At 42.0% G+C, this 16,777-nt stretch overlaps 1 protein-coding gene and 1 long non-coding RNA gene across 4 annotated transcripts in view; one reads left to right on the plus strand and one right to left on the minus strand.

Annotated features, from left to right (window-relative positions):
* The window catches only part of LOC308585415 (uncharacterized protein), a 212,077-nt gene that overhangs the window by 75,699 nt on the left and 119,601 nt on the right, over positions 1 to 16,777 (plus strand). The window lies entirely within an intron of this gene.
* Positions 353 to 3,770, minus strand: LOC308585504. Its single transcript, XR_014007444.1, has 3 exons — positions 1,125 to 3,770; positions 785 to 818; positions 353 to 611 (listed from the first exon to the last, which is right to left on the minus strand). It is a non-coding gene; the product is annotated as an uncharacterized lncRNA (long non-coding RNA).

A 16,777-nucleotide genomic window follows, 5' to 3' on the forward strand; every position in this document is an offset into this window, starting at 1 on the left:
TCCCACTGCATGAAGAAATACTAGCTTGGCCCTTTTCCAAAATGAAGATTATTTTTGAAAAGTACAGTAACATTAAAATAGTTGTGATTATTTAGGATATTATTGACAACACATTCATAATTCATGCCAGATAAGCAATTACTTTAACTGTTGAACATATTAATAGCACAGTAATAATCAGTGAATATTTGCATCATTATATACCAGCTACATTAAAAAAGCAGCAGCAGAAGGATATTTTCTAAACTAAAGAATAATAGTTTCCTTTGCTGTGCTATGGAATGCTGAATATGCAATAATGGCAATATTTACCAATTATGGTATGATAATGAAGAATGTTTTTGTTAAAATGTAACATCCATAATTTTCATGAATATTAGACTTGAACAATATAGCATGTTTGCTCAAAAAAAAGAGAGAGAGTGATTAGATGAGCTGAGATATAGAGCAAGAGATAGCAAAATATAAATTCTGCAATCCCATATTACATTTTATCATTTTGGAGATCTAAAATAGAAATTGATTTAAGTGAGCATAACCAATTTGGACATTATTTGAATATATTCTTTTTTGTGCAACTGAGCTGATGGAAGGAGAGAAACATGTTGACCCTTGCAATGGTGATGCAGCAGAGCCCACTGCCGCCTTGCAACGGTGATGCCGCAGAGCCCACTGCCGCCTTGCAACGGTGATGCAGCAGAGCCCACTGCCGCCTTGCAATGGTGAATCAGCAGCAGAGCCCACTGCCGCCTTGCAACGGTGATGCCGCAGAGCCCACTGCCACCTTGCAACGGTGATGCAGCAGAGCCCACTGCCGCCTTGCAACGGTGATGCAGCAGAGCCCACTGCCGCCTTGCAATGGTGATGCAGCAGAGCCCACTGCCGCCTTGCAACGGTGATGCCGCAGAGCCCACTGTCGCCTTGCAACGGTGAAGCAGCAGAGCCCACTGCCGCCTTGCAATGGTGATGCAGCAGAGCCCACTGCCACCTTGCAACGGTGATGCCGCAGAGCCCACTGCCGCCTTGCAACGGTGATGCCGCAGAGCCCACTGCCGCCTTGCAACGGTGATGCAGCAGAGCCCACTGCCGCCTTGCAACGGTGATGCAGCAGAGCCCACTGCCACCTTAATTCAGTGTACAGTATACAGAATTTTGCTTAATCAGCTTTCTGAAACATTCACCTAAAAGTATTCCATGCTTGTCAGTATATGACAGTGTTAGTACATACAAAGGAGAACATTTCAAAAGTAAATCTTAAGGTGATAAAATATACAAGGGCAACCTCATTCATATCTTTATAGGTAGTGTGGATTTTCATCTAAATAGGATAGCATGTATGAAGTTGATTATGGAATGCAGATAATAAAATATTCTGCTCGGTGACAGTTTGAGTTTAAAGTACTTAAAGAAGAGCAGGCTTGATTGTTAAATAAACCCCTCAAAGTGGTTTACAAACATATAAGAAAGACAAGAAAATCAAGGAAAAAATATGGCCATTCTGTAAACCATACAAAAGTTAAAATACTAAAACAGGTTAAGATTACCGCAACTTTCTAAGCGTCTGGCTAAGCTTGTCTAAACAAGAACGTTTTTAGCAGGCACAGAAAAGAATACAGTGAAAGTGACTGCTTGATCTCATTAGGCAGGTAGTTCCAAAGTGCAGGCACTGCCATGATAAACAATCACGTTCTTACAAATGTAGAATGGGCATTATGTGGCACCTGTAGTGGTGCCAATTCTGCCAATCAAAGCAGCTGAATGGGTACATGTGGGGTAAGGCGATTTCATAGGTAACCATTCCCAAGTTGTTAAGGGCTCTATATACAATTATACTGACTAGCTTGTGATGAAAAGGTACTAATTCAGGGGAAAAGATCAAATAGCAAGGTCCCTTACCCTGCAGAAGTGTAATGATTTCAAAAGACGGCCTTAATTTAAAATGGTATTTATCAGCAGATATAAATGTCATTCCAGCTAGTTTGACCAACCAATGAATAATATTACTTCCTTGCAGTAAACATACCTGGAATTGAATCTTACTGAAACCAGTGGAATTTAATTCCAAGTGAATATGGCCACAAACCATTTAAAATATTCTGTATTAAATGGCTTGTGGTAACCCCATAAATCCTATCTTTAGCAGTAACAACACCAAAAAAAGCAAAGCCAGTGGTCTTGATTCATCATTATACTGTAACAGTTTACCTACTTGCAACAATAGAAAGAAAATAAACTGTTTCTATATGCAGCAGATTGATTAACTGAAATTTCTACAAAGCTACAAATATTGACACATACTTCCCAGGTGAAGAATGAATGCATATTTCAACATAATATTCCAAGTAGTATACTATTCAGTGAGCATGTGATTTGAGGAAGCGGATTCACTTTGTTAAAAGGAAATCGTTGTGTGATTATGCATTTTTTAAAAATACCGTTACAAATGTGCATGTCCGCACTGAAGAGGCAGAGTTCACAAATTTCAAAAAGCACATGAAATAAGATTTTAAATAGAAAAGATTCACAAAGTAGTGTGGCATCTCTTTGAGTAGAGGGATTCACCACTGTTTGCCTTCAGGGACCAAACTGTTATTCTGGCAAGCAAATTAAAATTTCCAAAATATCATTACCATATTGAGAAAGAATGTTTGGATCCCAGGCTCTGGATGAACTAACAACTCAGGACGAAGTTTTCTGTGGAAGCAAAGAACACCAAAATATTAGTGACCCGTTATCATGAAATTAACGAATGCAAATTAAGTTATGGGATAATGTGGTGTGTGTTTAACTCAGCTAAAAGTCTTCAAATACAGTCCAGTATAGATACCAGCATGCTTGTTACATTGGATGCATTTGCGCAATCATATCTGGCTTAATAAACCAGAAACCAGAATGCACATGACAGTCACCATATTCAGGTCCTTCATGGAAACAGAAAAATGAGCCAGGAAGCTGCTTCATTTACTATCGCTTCCTGTTACATGTGAACCAGGATCTATGGTTAATGGCTTCCAAACAAGCTGCAATAAAAAAGTCAAGCCATTAAAGATAGTTCCTGGTCCTCATGTAACAGGAACCTACTGTTTTTTGCAAGTTCCTGGTTTCTATTACTGCTCACAATAAAAAGTGGAGACAAACGAGAGCAAAGGAGCTGCATGTAGGTACACAAAGCTTGTATGTACCCGGCCTTATTGAGCCAGAATTGTACAACCCAGGCATGAAATCCATACTGTATTGCACGTTAACTTTTTAAAAAAGGATTTTAAAAAATGAAATCTTCAAGAAATATCAGGAGAGCTGAATGTGTCTTCCTTTATGTGTACCTTTAATGTTTCACCCACCCACCATTTATCCATTCTCAAATCATGCCTCCCCCAAGCAGCTTTTCCTGCATCAATTTTCATATGTGGCTACTAGGTACATATTTTGAACCACTCTGGCTGAAAAGGCAACTTGTGCAGCAATTTGGAGTGGATAAATGGCGGGGCAGGGAAGGGATAAGCACACACATTTGAAGCTAGGCTGGGCTGAGAGTCACTCTACAGTTTTGCAGGGCTATTTGTCTCTTTTCAAAACTGCAAATCTGTTTTCCATACTTTTCCAGGAGCCTTGAGGATTTAACAGAAATGTCCAAATTGGGGGGCCGGGGCGGATTTTGCACTTACTTTGTTAATTGTATGAGGTGGTTGAATGTGCCGTTATTGTTCTGCTCTTAAAGCACTATATATGTCCCATGTCTGTTCTTAGTGCCACAGAAGTCTCTACCTGCCACATCCTGGAACGTCCATTTTGGTTTTTTTTTAATAATTTTTTTTATTAGATTTTCACATTTTATAAAGACATACCACACACAAAAAAGACAAAAACAAGAACATGTATAATTTCAAAACCTTACTTTCTTAACCTTGTTCCTTGACTTCCCCCCACCCTCCCTTCATACATCCCAATTCCCATAATCAAGTCAGCAAGTTGTTATTTCTCCTCCTTATCATATTAGTATTAATATTACGTCTCTTATGAAAAATTAAGTTCTTTCCTAAGGTGGACCCAAGTTCCCTTCCATCAATTTCCCATTTTATATTAAATAAGGATCATACTAACTAAACCCAAAAATCCTAAGCGTTTTTAAAGTTCTGTTTTCCCCTTCCTCCCATCCCCGGTTTCCGTCCCTTCCCAAGTACGTGTCCACAATAACAGTTCTTAGCCTGGATTCCTCACGTCCGAGGCCTTCAAATCTCTTTCAGTCCCTCTCTGCCGGTTTTGTTGGTAGTCCTTTCTGTTGGTCATCGAATCTCGAAGGAGTTCTATCCCAATCAAACCAGGTTTTCTTCCCACAAGAATACTTGATGACAGCTGCTGCAAAAGTTCCACCAATCCTTCATATTCAGAGTGGAGGCCCCAATCATATTTCTTCTTTCTTTTAAGTTCCCTTATTCCAAATACTCCAGGGGCCTCCTCCTTCATCTTTCGCATCTTTCGCAGATTTGTAATCCATATAATCCGAGGGTCTTCTTCCTTGTAATCCACTAGTGTAGGCTTCTGGTTGGTACTTTCCATCTGTACTTTCTCCATTCCTTGTTTACTCTCCTTCAGTTCTTGAGATATCTCTTCTAATTCAGCTGCAGATTTTTTCTCATTCAAGTCCTTGGTACATTCAGCAGAGCTACTTATTCCAGAAGTCAAGGTCGTAAGTTGTTTGTTCATAGCCAGACTCTGCTCTTGTAAAATTCCCACAAGGAAAAACATTCTTTCTATCTCAGCTAGTAATTTTCCATCTGCAGCCATTGTAATGTCTCAGAATTCCCCCTAGAGGGATTCTGGTTACTTAGTAGTCTTTTTCCAACAGTCCTTTACCTCGTTGTTTGCTTCTTTGTTTCCAACAACTTTAATTCAATTATAACATTTAGTCCAGAGAGATCTTAAATAACAAATTTTTTAACTTTAAACTGCCCGTTTGACAGCTTTGACAGCTGTCAAACTCCTTATTCCTCTTCAACAGACTCAGACACAGGACGCTCCCGGGTCCGGGAGGGGGGGTTACACAAAACAAATGTGCTGGTCCCGGGGTAAGGTACCGTGAGTGTAGCAGAGTCCACACGAAGCGGGGCGAGGTCCGATGCAGAGAGACGGGCGGGGAACAGGAACGCTGGAACAGAAGGCTGAGCAGGAAACAGGAACACCGGATGGTCGGGAACAGGAGGCCGAGCAGGGAACAGGAGTACTGGATAGTCAGGAACAGGAAGCCGAGCCGGGAACAGGAGTACCGGTTAGTCAGGAACAGGAAGCCGAGCAGGGAACAGGATCACAGGAAGGTCCGAAGCCAACAACGACGTTGCTCCCGCAACCTGGGGCCGGGATGAGTGGGCTTTTATCCTCTTCTAAGGTCAGGGGCGGTCCCGACCCCCAGGAGCCCCGCCTACTCTGGCCTTAAGGCGAGCACTCCTCCTGGGGGCAACCAGTTCCCTTCGCCTCTCTGCCCTAAGCCTCTGCAGATCAGGAGAGGCCGAAGGGTTACTGGGCCCTGGAGGAGGCTCACCTGTGGCCACTGAGTCTTCCAGCACCTCTGGGGCCAGAATGGCTTCACCTGGTGCCTGCTCTTGAGTTTCCTCAGCATCTAGGCCTTGCCCCAGTTCAGCCGGCCCTGGAGGCGGGGACTCCTGTGCCGGCTGGGATTCCTCCGGATCGCTCTCAGACTCGGAATCCCAGGCCATCACACCAAAACTTCTAGAGTTCCACTCTCACACTCCAGCTCAAAACTTCTTTTGTCAAATCGTGGAAGCTAATATCTTTTAGCTCGCACCGAGAAGGATGGACTCTCCACCTTAGTTCTCCTGTTCTTGCTTTAGATCATTTGTAGGAGGGGGGGTGCGGACTTCCCTTTAACACATCCCCCGGTCGTTCTGAATTCAAAGATAGGTATTTTAAAGTCCGAATTCCATTCTACTCACGGGTTATTTCTTTTCAGGTCCAAATTTAGGGGAAAAAGTCAGCGCTCTCCGGCCATGGCACACGGCTTCGCTCCGCTGGAGTAGCGGTCTACTCTCAGCACCGCGCCGCTCTCCGTACCCTCTCCGAAGCCTTTAAAAAGGCTCTTCGTGGGTCGGAGGGGGCGCTTAAGGTGCCCACCGAGTCACCAAGTCCGCAGGCATCCGCGCCTGCGGTTTCTAAGGGTCTCCGCGTCGCCGTCGCGGCAAGACCCGTCTCCAGCAGAGCCGATTCCCTCCGGAGCTCGGAGGGAATCCGCCATTAGCCGATCGCGCTAACCCGGAAGTCCTTCTGGAACATCCATTTTGCCATACTAGGCCCCATCTGCACTATATATCTAAACCACTTTAAACACTCAAAGAACCATGGGTACTGTAGTTTGTTTAGAGATTTTTAGGAGAGCCCTTTTTCTTCACAGAGCTACATTCACCAGAGTTCCCTAGAAAAATGAGGAGTTTGTTCAACTACTGTAGGAGTTGTAGCTTTCTGAGGGGAATAGGGGTCTCATCATCATCATCATCATCATCATCATCATCATCATCATCATTTATTTATACCCCACCCATCTGGCTGGGTTTCCCCAGCCAGTCTGGGCAGCTCCCAACAGTATATTAAAAACAGAACCAAACATTAAAAACTTTCCTAACCAGGGCTGCCTTCAGATGTTTTTTAAAAGTCAGGTAGTTGTTTATTTCCTTGACATATGTGGGAGGGCATTCCACAGGGCAGGCGCCACTACCGAGAAGGCCCTCTGCCTGGTTCCTTGTAACCTCACTTCTCACAGGGAGGGAACTGCCAGGAGGCCCTTGGAGGTGGACCTCAGTGTCCGATGGGGGTGGAGACACTCCTTCAGGGCTTGTTTAGGGCTTTAAAGGTCAGCACCAACACTTAGAATCGTGCTCAGAAACGTACTGGGAGCCAATGGTCTCGGCGGCCATTCCCAGTCACCAATCTAGCTGCCACATTCTGAATTAGTTGTAGTTTCCAGGTCACCTTCAAAGGCAGCCCCACATAGAGCGCATTGCAGTAGTCCAAGCAGGAGATAACTACAGCATGCACCACTCTGGCGAAACAGTCTGCGGGCAACTCTCAGCACACTTAACAGTCCTGCAAATGCTCAAAGTGGCTTGCTACCACTTTAGATGCAGTGTGTGCCATCCATGATGTGCTAGTGGACGGGAAGCCAGGAGGCTGAGGCCTTCTTCACACTGTTGCAAGCATGCTTTCAACAACATTTTTAAAGAGCCCAATGTTGAAATCCACCTTCCAATTTCTTGAAAGTTTTCTTCCCTCGTTCTCAGGACATTTTAGAATTCCTTTAGAATTTGGGCAGGTGGTGAGCTTGGAGGTTACCTTACCATTATGAGGTGGCTGAGGGTAGTGCGAGTATTTTTGCTTTCCAGCAAAAATTTCCCAGGCACTCTTCAGGCTCCCCAGACTTTAACTGAAGTGTGGGAACCCTGAGAGTGCAGACCACGGGTGAGATGATTTGCAGAAGGAAATGAAGGACAGGCACAAACACCGGGGCCCCCCTCCAAGCAGGGGCGGCAGAACACAGACTGTCACCTAGCATTTCACCAAAATATTCCACCCCTTTTGATAATTTTTTAATGCAGTTTCTTTTCTCATTAAGTGATGGAGAATGGATGAAAAAACGCAAAAGAATTTTTTGGTACAACAGTAGTTTTAAGAGCAGAGAGCAAAAAATAAAAATAAAAATTTGACCATTTGCTACAGCTAATGAGTACAAAATTTCCCCTCCCTCAACAAGTTCTGAGAAATTTTAGATACCAAAGTGGTGGAACAACTTGCCTGGAAAAGGAATAAGGAGATGTTTATGATTTACCAGGCAAGTTGTTCCACCATATTACTCACAGCCACTACTCACAATTTAATACATATAGATGATATTGATGTAGATTTGGGTTAATTTTCCTTGAGGTAAGAAGATAGATTATTTTACTGAACACCTTCTTTTTAATGTCTTTTTGTATTCTGATCTGCTGTTGCCCCTTCTCTGTTCCCCCACTCCCCATCAACTGGGGCTTATTTATCAGTTATTATGTAAACCTAGCCCAGGGGTCAGCAAACTTTTTCATCAGGGGGCCTGTCCACTGTCCCTCAGACCTTGTTGGGGGCCGGACTATATTTTGGAAAAAAATATGAACAAATTCCTATGCCCCACAAATAACCCAGAGATTTACATAATAACTGAGAAATAAGACCCAAGACCCCTCAGCTGCTAAGAGTAGGCTCCTATGCTTTACTGTTATGAAGCCATTCAATATGTGTCATATTATGATTTGATGTGGCTGTTTGCAGGAGGAAAAGTTAGGTGAGGTAAACTGGGATTTAATTTAGTTGGCCTCTTGTGGGGAAATTCCCGCAACAGTGAAAACAGAATGTGAAATATTCTGGAGAGCCAAGAGCCTTACTCACTTCTTGTAGAGAGCCTCTTGTGGGAGATGGATCAGGGTAGTGAAAGTCTGGGCGTATCCTTCAATTTCTGAAGATTTCACTTTTGTGGGGAATCTCCAACATCAGCTTTAAGGAAGCATTTTTATTTTATTTATTCAACAAAAATTTATATGCTGCTTGATTGTGTGCGTGTGTGTGTGTGTAATCCTCTGAATGGTTTACAAATATATAAAACAAATTGTTAAAATTATCAATAAAAACCATTAAAAGCAAGTATTTAAAATATTCAAAAGATATTTAAAGTCAATAGTAACTAAAAAGAAATAAAACACATGTAATTTCTACATATCTTGAATCGTTGCTTTGAAAAAATGTTTTAAGTAGAATTCATATTATGTGGCTCCTGTCACAGCAGCAGTTTCACAGATTGAAGTGGTTGGGTGGGCATATTTGCCATATTGTGTATTTATTTATTTATTTTAAATAAACAACTTGGATTTATATTTACTTTTAATTGAAGAGTGGTATAGAAATATTTTAACTGAATGAACACTGAGCTCATTCCTATTTCTGGTCAATTCAACAATTCATAATTAACTGGAAGGCGCTTCCATATCATCCTGGAGAAGGCTGGGTGTTGGAACAGACGAGGCAGGGTTTTTGTTTCATCCGTTCATTCTAGACAAAAAACCACCTCTGTTATTTAGAAACAGGAACCACTTCACACTGAGATCCCAGTGCAAGATCTCCCTGTGCTTTGCCCTCTCCCCTGGAGTTGAATGGCATTGACACACCGTCCAGAGGCCTTGCTTCTCCTGTATCGGGGGGGCAGGAGCTTCAATACTTCCCAGCCACACGCAGCAGGCCCCAAACACATAGATTCTGCTGCTAGACTTCAACAGGGCACTGCCGATCTGTAGCTCCCAGCTAGGGATTACTGGCACGGCTCATTTCACTGGGCAGGACTGGGGCAGTGGGACAGGCAGACAACCACATCCAGGGGTGCCTGGGATTCAGGACTTGGCATTCCTTCATGCTGCGCTTGGCATTGCTTCCCTTTATGGGAAAATTGTGGATCCAGGTCCCAAACGTCTATTTTTTTACCCCTATGCAGTTGTATGGCATGCAAATATGACAAATTATTTTTCTGTAACCAATGTTATCAGTGAATTTTTCTTCAGAATGCATATAAATTTAAACTAGCCATATTTCTAACTAGCCTTAGACTATTGAGTGTGAAGTTAGAAGAACCAAAAAAATCATCTTGCAAATTGCTCTGTTTATCATCATCATCCTATTTGTATTTTGAAAAATAAGAATGTAGGAATGTATATTCAGAATATGCTTTTCTTAAAAACCGTAAGTCACCAACTATTAAAAATGAATGTTTCAGTTATTTCTCTCTCCCTTTTAAAAACCACTTAAGGATGTTTGTGTGCTCGCACGTGTGTGCATATAAAGTTTCCAAAAACAAAAGTCAAATGATTTTGGTGGCTAAAGAGGGCTGCCACTTGTCTGCGCTGAGGATATGACCCCTTTAATCCTCTTTAGTTAATGTATTGGTGATCTTTACTTAGGCAAAGTAAACAGTGCTGATCTGAACAAAGAGGAGGTCATGCTTCCTGCATTACACTCTGACCCAGAGGTCATGGCCTTTGTTCGCTTCTCAATAGGAATTGCTCTCCGAGGGCCACCACAAAATGGAGAACTAATTTAGGCACGTGCGAGCATAGAAAGGCAGAGCATCAGGATTATATAATTTTAAACACTTCAATACCCAACATTTACACCCACAAAATTGAAGTAGGTTGTTGTTAACATTCTGTGAAAAATACTTTAAACTAGTTTTGCTAGATTGGTTGTTTGCAAAGTTTAATTGTTCAGTTCCTCACTGTGATTTGCCAAAGATAAACAATTATATAATAATAGTTTCTGTTTGGAACACTGAAGTGTGTGTGTGTGTGTGTGTGTGTGTGTAAAATTAAAGCAGCATAAAAACCTATGGTGCTTTGCAGATAATTTGTCTTGCAAATATATTGTTTAAAAGTGTGTGCAGTGTCTTTCAGCTTTTCAGGGAAATGGTGTATGATATTTCCTCAGCATACATTTAAATAATAATCTTGAATTGTAACATACCATGGAAAACCATCCATCTTAGGGCTTTACTAGAATGATGTCATATTGAAATGGGAGTTGTGGAAATTAAGAGAAATTAAGTGAAATGTATCTTTTGGAACTGTAGCTAAATTCTAAAGAACAAAAGGGGGGAAAATCTAAAGAACAAAATTTTATCCTTATATACATATAGAATTAGTGTTAGCTGTTTATTTTTCCTGCACATATGTGATCCAGACAGTGAAATACATAGAAAACAAGCAGTTCAGAAGACATTTACATTATTTTAAAAATAACAAAATACTTTCTGAGTGAAAAACTAAAATAACATATATTACGTAATATAACAAATTACATACATAGAATCATCAGGGAACCTACAGAATGTAGGAGAATCCTTCCAATGCCAAATTATCAAGTTTATACTTGTATTATAATAACCTACTTTACATACTTCTTCACACATCTATATAAGTGGATCCCAGTGAAGGATTTCCTGTGGGGTGTGATAAAATAGCCGATGGAAATCTACATAAACCACACCTTTTATTTTGAAGTTTAATGTCACAATTTTCTGCATTAGTTCCAAACTGAGGTTGCTTCCAGAAGACCTGTTTTTGAACATTCATCCTGATTTGTTTTCAGGAAGATTACTGTATATGATATCAGCTGTTTACAGAGCATTCCTTTCTATGATGCGGGGTCAAGCGATTGCCACGCCACACTTTCCTTACTACAGAAAGTCCAATATGAGAGGGGAGTGGGTTTATTCTGCAAGAACCAGTAATGGTTTAGTGGGGCAGATTGGAATGGGGCAGCGTTGCTCACCTGGTTTCCCAATGCAGGTGACTCCCAGAAATGAGAGGGTGAGAAGGGACCCACCTCCGGCCTCCCTCCCCCCTCTGTGTTTGGAGGCCTGGTAAACGCTGCCCAGCCCTGATCTGCTGGTAAGAGCCCCCAGCCCACTTGGCTATGTGCAATAAAACTGACTGAGACCCAGCCCACTTTCATTGATCGGTGCGAAATTGCCACTATGTGATTAAATTCCAAAACAGTCTGGAAAGCAGAGACATATCTGTAGTACCCCGGGATAGAGACGGTTCTATTCAACTGCTGTTGGCTCCAATTTTGTCACACCAAGCAATAGCCAGGAATTTTTTATTCTATTTGGTAGTAAAAATAGAACCTCAAATGTACTAGCTAAGATATTCTCCATTTCAAATCAATAAATACTGTATTATGAGCTATAACTTGCTGTTCAGCATGCAGAAATGTAGAGTCTTGACATTTAATTAGTGAGGTTAAATAATAGAAGTAGGATAATATTGGAGGCCTCTTAACAACCTGTGTTCCCATTCACATGAAGAGGCAAACGTTCAGCACACCCAGAATGCAGGTGCTGTGGAGGAAAGGGAGAGGCCAGGTTCTTCAGAGGCTTCCCTTGGTTTGCTCACAGCCTTTGCTGCCTCGCGGCCCATCCAGCAGAAGAAGAGCTGCTTAGCTTCATAAATGATTAGTTTGAAAAAGATGAATGTATTGAGGTTCAAGAGCTCTTATAGTTTGCAGTGATAATGCTGAATGATAGTTGTCATATGCAATTATAAAACTACTTTTTTAAAGGAGGTCATTTATAAATATATTTACTGAGCTGTTGATTTAATTGTAGCCATTTGCTATGAAGAAATGCTGAGAATTTGCACAACCAAAGGCTTATAGCCCTTTTAGCACTCAGAATCTGTTCTGTTTAGAGAAAACAAAATGCTTAACTTTCAATATATTACTGGTTATTTGTTTTAAATCCCTCTTCATTTCAATTTATTGCAGCTCCTGGGTGAAGGGGAGTTCTATAATTTCACCAGCATAGTGAATAAAGGAGTGAAACAGAAGATTTCCCAGCATTATGATAAAAAATGCTTTGTACAGCATATTTTTTAGAAAGTAACATGCAGAAAGAAAAACTACCTGCATGTGATGTAAAACAATACCTCTGTTCAATCATTTTATCCAAAACAAGAAAATGCAGCAGAAGTAGAAACTAATTAAAAATTATGATAATTACAAGCAAAGGAAAAGCAACGTACACTTGGCAACTGTCTTCTTGGATATATGCAATATAAAAGTGACTGCTTTTTTACACTTGCATTTCTTAGGCAGTGGGACATTTCAGTTATTTGCTTTTTGAATTTAGTTTGGACAGGGAAATAGAACCACAAGCTTTGGTTTTTCCTCAACATTTCATAAAAAAGCAAAAGATATACTTTTTTGAGAAATGCTGGGGGGGCAAGGTTGTGGAACCTGCTTTACTTAAGAGTGTAGAAAAACCTGGAAATATTTATTATGTTCATTTTAAAGTTGCAAAAATTATTCTACTGTTAAAAAGACTCTGTGATGTGAGTACGCTTTATCTGGCACATAACCCCTTTTCTTTAAGAATTACTTCTATTTATAAAGTGCTTAGAGCTCCATGGCACAAATTTGGAGTTCTGAAAGGGTCTGATCTTTCTATGGTTAATGTAATGCCTTCTTTTACAAAAAGGAGTCCCCTTTGTATATTTTGATGCAATATATAATACAGAGTATTGATGCAATGAAGCAGACCACAGACAATATTATTTAATTAATATTTAAAGTTTTTCTACCTCCTTTAGGGTATGATATCTACCTCCTGCATCAAAAAAGGTTTTGGTTTGGTTTTGTATGTATTCTGTTAACTGTCTGTGTATAATGGATAAGCTTCCGACTTACAGTTTCGGTGACTTTTTCCTATACAGTTTTCTTGACATTTTCAGAAGCTTAACAAGAAATCTTTTGTCACTGCCAATAGCAATTGTTTTATGTGGTAGCCTAAAAATCAAGAAAGTGAGAAGCACAATGAAATTGCATAAGGATAATTCTGTCATAATAAATTGCAGACAAGTTAATCTGTAGCAGCAAAAATAACCGCAATGAAAAGTCCCGATAATAAATATCCAGCAGCTGTCTGAAGTGGCCATACAGTGGTTTGTTTTTTTATGTTTGAATAAAGTAAATAAATAAATTAAAAGAAAGAGGGGGGAACTGCTTTCTGCTCAGGGCATATATAACTTACCCTTTTAGGTGACCACTTTATGCATCTGCTGACGTTGGCCTCTGGCCCTTTCCCGAGTTTCCTCATTAGTATTGCATCAGTATAGCAGGAAAATAGATTTAACCTTATGTCTTATAAAAAGACTCATAATGACATTATTAAGAATTTCAGCTTCACAGCTTCACTGAGCCAGTTCTTTTCCATAGTCTCATCAGTTGTACTAACAGCAATGTTGTTCCAACTTCACTTAGCCACGCAGCATTTTCACGCAGTGCTCCATTGTCCAGACAGAACTCAAGTCCTGCTGAAAATGATCACATTTTGGTTGAGGCAGATCAAAATGTACCTATGTCTTCACAGCTACTGTGACATCCCTTTTGTCGAGACAGGACTATGTCTCAGCTTTTGCAGCTGTGTGGAACATCACCTAGAATAGCTTTGCACGATAGCTCCCCACTTTTTCATTTCGTAGGTACATATAAAATTATAGTCAATATTGGGTAGGAATATGGGTTCCAAAGTCATTTGACATTTTGCGCGCAGAAGGAAATCAGATACATTTCTAGTGAGGCCGTGCCTTTCTGTTGGAGGGAGCATTTCTGCTGGTGTCACCTGCTCTGTCTGCAGCCTCCCGTCTCTTGGACAGTCTCTTCAGCAGGTCCCCTGGAAGCTGCTTCATTTTGGGTCAAAGCGTTGGTCCACCCAGCTCAGTGCTGCCTCCACTGACTGGGTCTCCAAGGTTTCAGGCAGGAGACATTCCTAGCCCTATCTGTAGATGGCAGAGATTGAACCAGGGACTTCTGCGTGCTGAGCTACAGCTCTTTCCTAAGCTTCATGGAGGGCTCAGTGAGGCTGTAGACTGAGTGAATATCAGCCAACTTGCACCCCTTCCAACAGAAGTGGAAGTGTTATCCACTCTTGCACCCGGATCTTTGGATCTAAGACAGGCTTCCTCAACCTCTGCCCTCCAGATGTTTTTGGCCTACAACTCCCATGATCCCTAGCTAGCAGGACCAGTGGTCAGGAATGATGGGAATTGTAGTCTCAAAACATCTGGAGGGCCGAGGTTGAGGAAGCCTGATCTAAGATATTGTGGCGCAATGGGTCAGTGCATCTAGCTGTTCACCAGAAGGCTGGTGGCTCCAACCCACCCAGGAATGGCTGTCGACAGAATTCCTTCACAGTGGCGTAGCGTGGGGGGTGCCAGGGGTGCCAGCCGCACCGGGCGCAACACCTGGGGGGGGCGCGAGTCCAGAGGGAAGGGACAAGCAATCGAGGCTTGGTTGGGGTGGGGGGTCGTCGTCTCCGCCACTGCTTCTGTTTTCCGCTGCGCTGAGGCGAGCTGGGCGTGGCCAGGCATGCAAGTGCAGCGCCTGGCCAAGCGCTGCAGCCTGGGGAGCCGGCGCCTTAGCGCCTCGCCGTCGGCCGCGCAGCCGTTGCCCAAGCTCGACAACTCGTGGAGGGCGCCTCTCTCTCTGTCTCTCTCTCTCTCTCTCTCTGCCTGGAGGGGAGGGGCTTTCCCTGCTCTTTGTTCCGTTTGAGCAAACACAGCAACGAAACAGAGCAGGGTGGGCAGTAAGACCCTGAGGCAGAATGCAGGAAAGCAGCCACTTCCTCTTTTCAGGTTTCCCTTCTCCGGTACCTACCCACCCACGTTTATTGCGAGGGAAATCTAGCTGACTGCAGGGAAGGGGTTGGGTGCATGTAATGTGTGACAAAGGCATCAGGTGTACGTCTTGGGTGGAAAGGGTCTAAGGGTGGGGAGGTAGAGTGCATTTAAAAAAACCAAAACATTGTGGATTTAAACAAGGAAAATGTAGCATAATCTACTGTTTGTAAGGGCCCTTTGGGATTGGTTTTACCCATCTCAGACAGTTAGCTCATAGTGTAAATAAAGATGGCTGTTGTTTACATTTTTTTAATAAAAGCATCAACAACGATCCTTTTGCACGGTCTGTTGTGCTGTGTTGCAGAACTTTTTGCAGTTGCAGGATTAGGGATGGTGTTCTGTGCTACAGTGGCGTAGCGTGGGGGGTGCAGGCTGGGCCGGCCACACCGGGCGCAACATCTGGGGGGCCGCGCTCCACGGGTTAGGGGGCGCAAAATCCACGGGTTAGGGGGCGCAAATTACTTGCCTTGCCCCGGGTGCTGACAACCCACGCTACGCCACTGTTCCTGCATCACCGGGGGTTGGACTAGATGACCCCAGGGTCTACAATTCTGATTCACATGAACTTAATCAATTATTATATTCAATTAGTTAGTTTCATAACCTGCCTTATATGACATTACCAGCAGAACCTTAGGTATTTTTACTCTGAAATGAATCTCACAGGTGGTCAAAGGTTACTCTCAAGTAAATGTGCATAGGATTGTTCCATTGAAATGAATGGAAGCTCTGAAAAAGCAACAAGCCACTGTCATGCTCTTCGTGTACAGCAGGGCTCCCATTAATTTCAGTTACGGGGCTGGCAGATAAAACTAAGGATTGTGCCTTTATAAATGACAAGGTTGTGCTTGTATTCAGGGCCGGACCAATCATGCTTTGAACAGCAACCAAATTATACACATAACATCTAGCTGTTGTTATTTTTATAAACTAGCTCATATGTCATACCTAACCCAAAAGAACTATTTTAATAGATTTCTCAGAGTGATTTTAAAGAGCATTTATTTCTACAGCACTTGGCTTGGTAACAATAGATTTTTAAGCCCTTAGCAAAATGCTTATATTCAACTTGTATGCACACCCTGGGAAATAAATCAACATTTTTATTTTCTTAAATGAGACGTTAGATATTAATATTGTCAACTGTTGTTTCTGCTCTGGAAAAACCAAAAAGTGTTGTGTTTACTCATTTGTATATAAGAAGCATTACTGATTTTTGTGGTGGCCAGGAAAATGTAGGGGGCGCATGTTTTTATGGACTTGGTAGTTCTCACTGAGGTTGAAATTAAAGTACACTTCATTGTACAGGTCATACAGCTCCCTTTGCCAGATCTAAGGGGAAACAATTTAAATATGCCTTTCTTTCAAGGTTACATCCAAAGCTGGCAGATAATTTGTATTTGTGGTGAAACAACGAATCATTTTTCATCTAAAATTAGGAATCACATGTGACAGAAGTTGAAGCCAACCACATGGATCCAGACACTGAGCAGAACCCTGCTCACCCAATGGGGCTTACCACT

The sequence above is a fragment of the Podarcis bocagei genome (genome assembly GCF_964188305.1).
Source record: "Podarcis bocagei genome assembly, chromosome: 4".
NCBI lineage: Eukaryota > Metazoa > Chordata > Lepidosauria > Squamata > Lacertidae > Podarcis > Podarcis bocagei.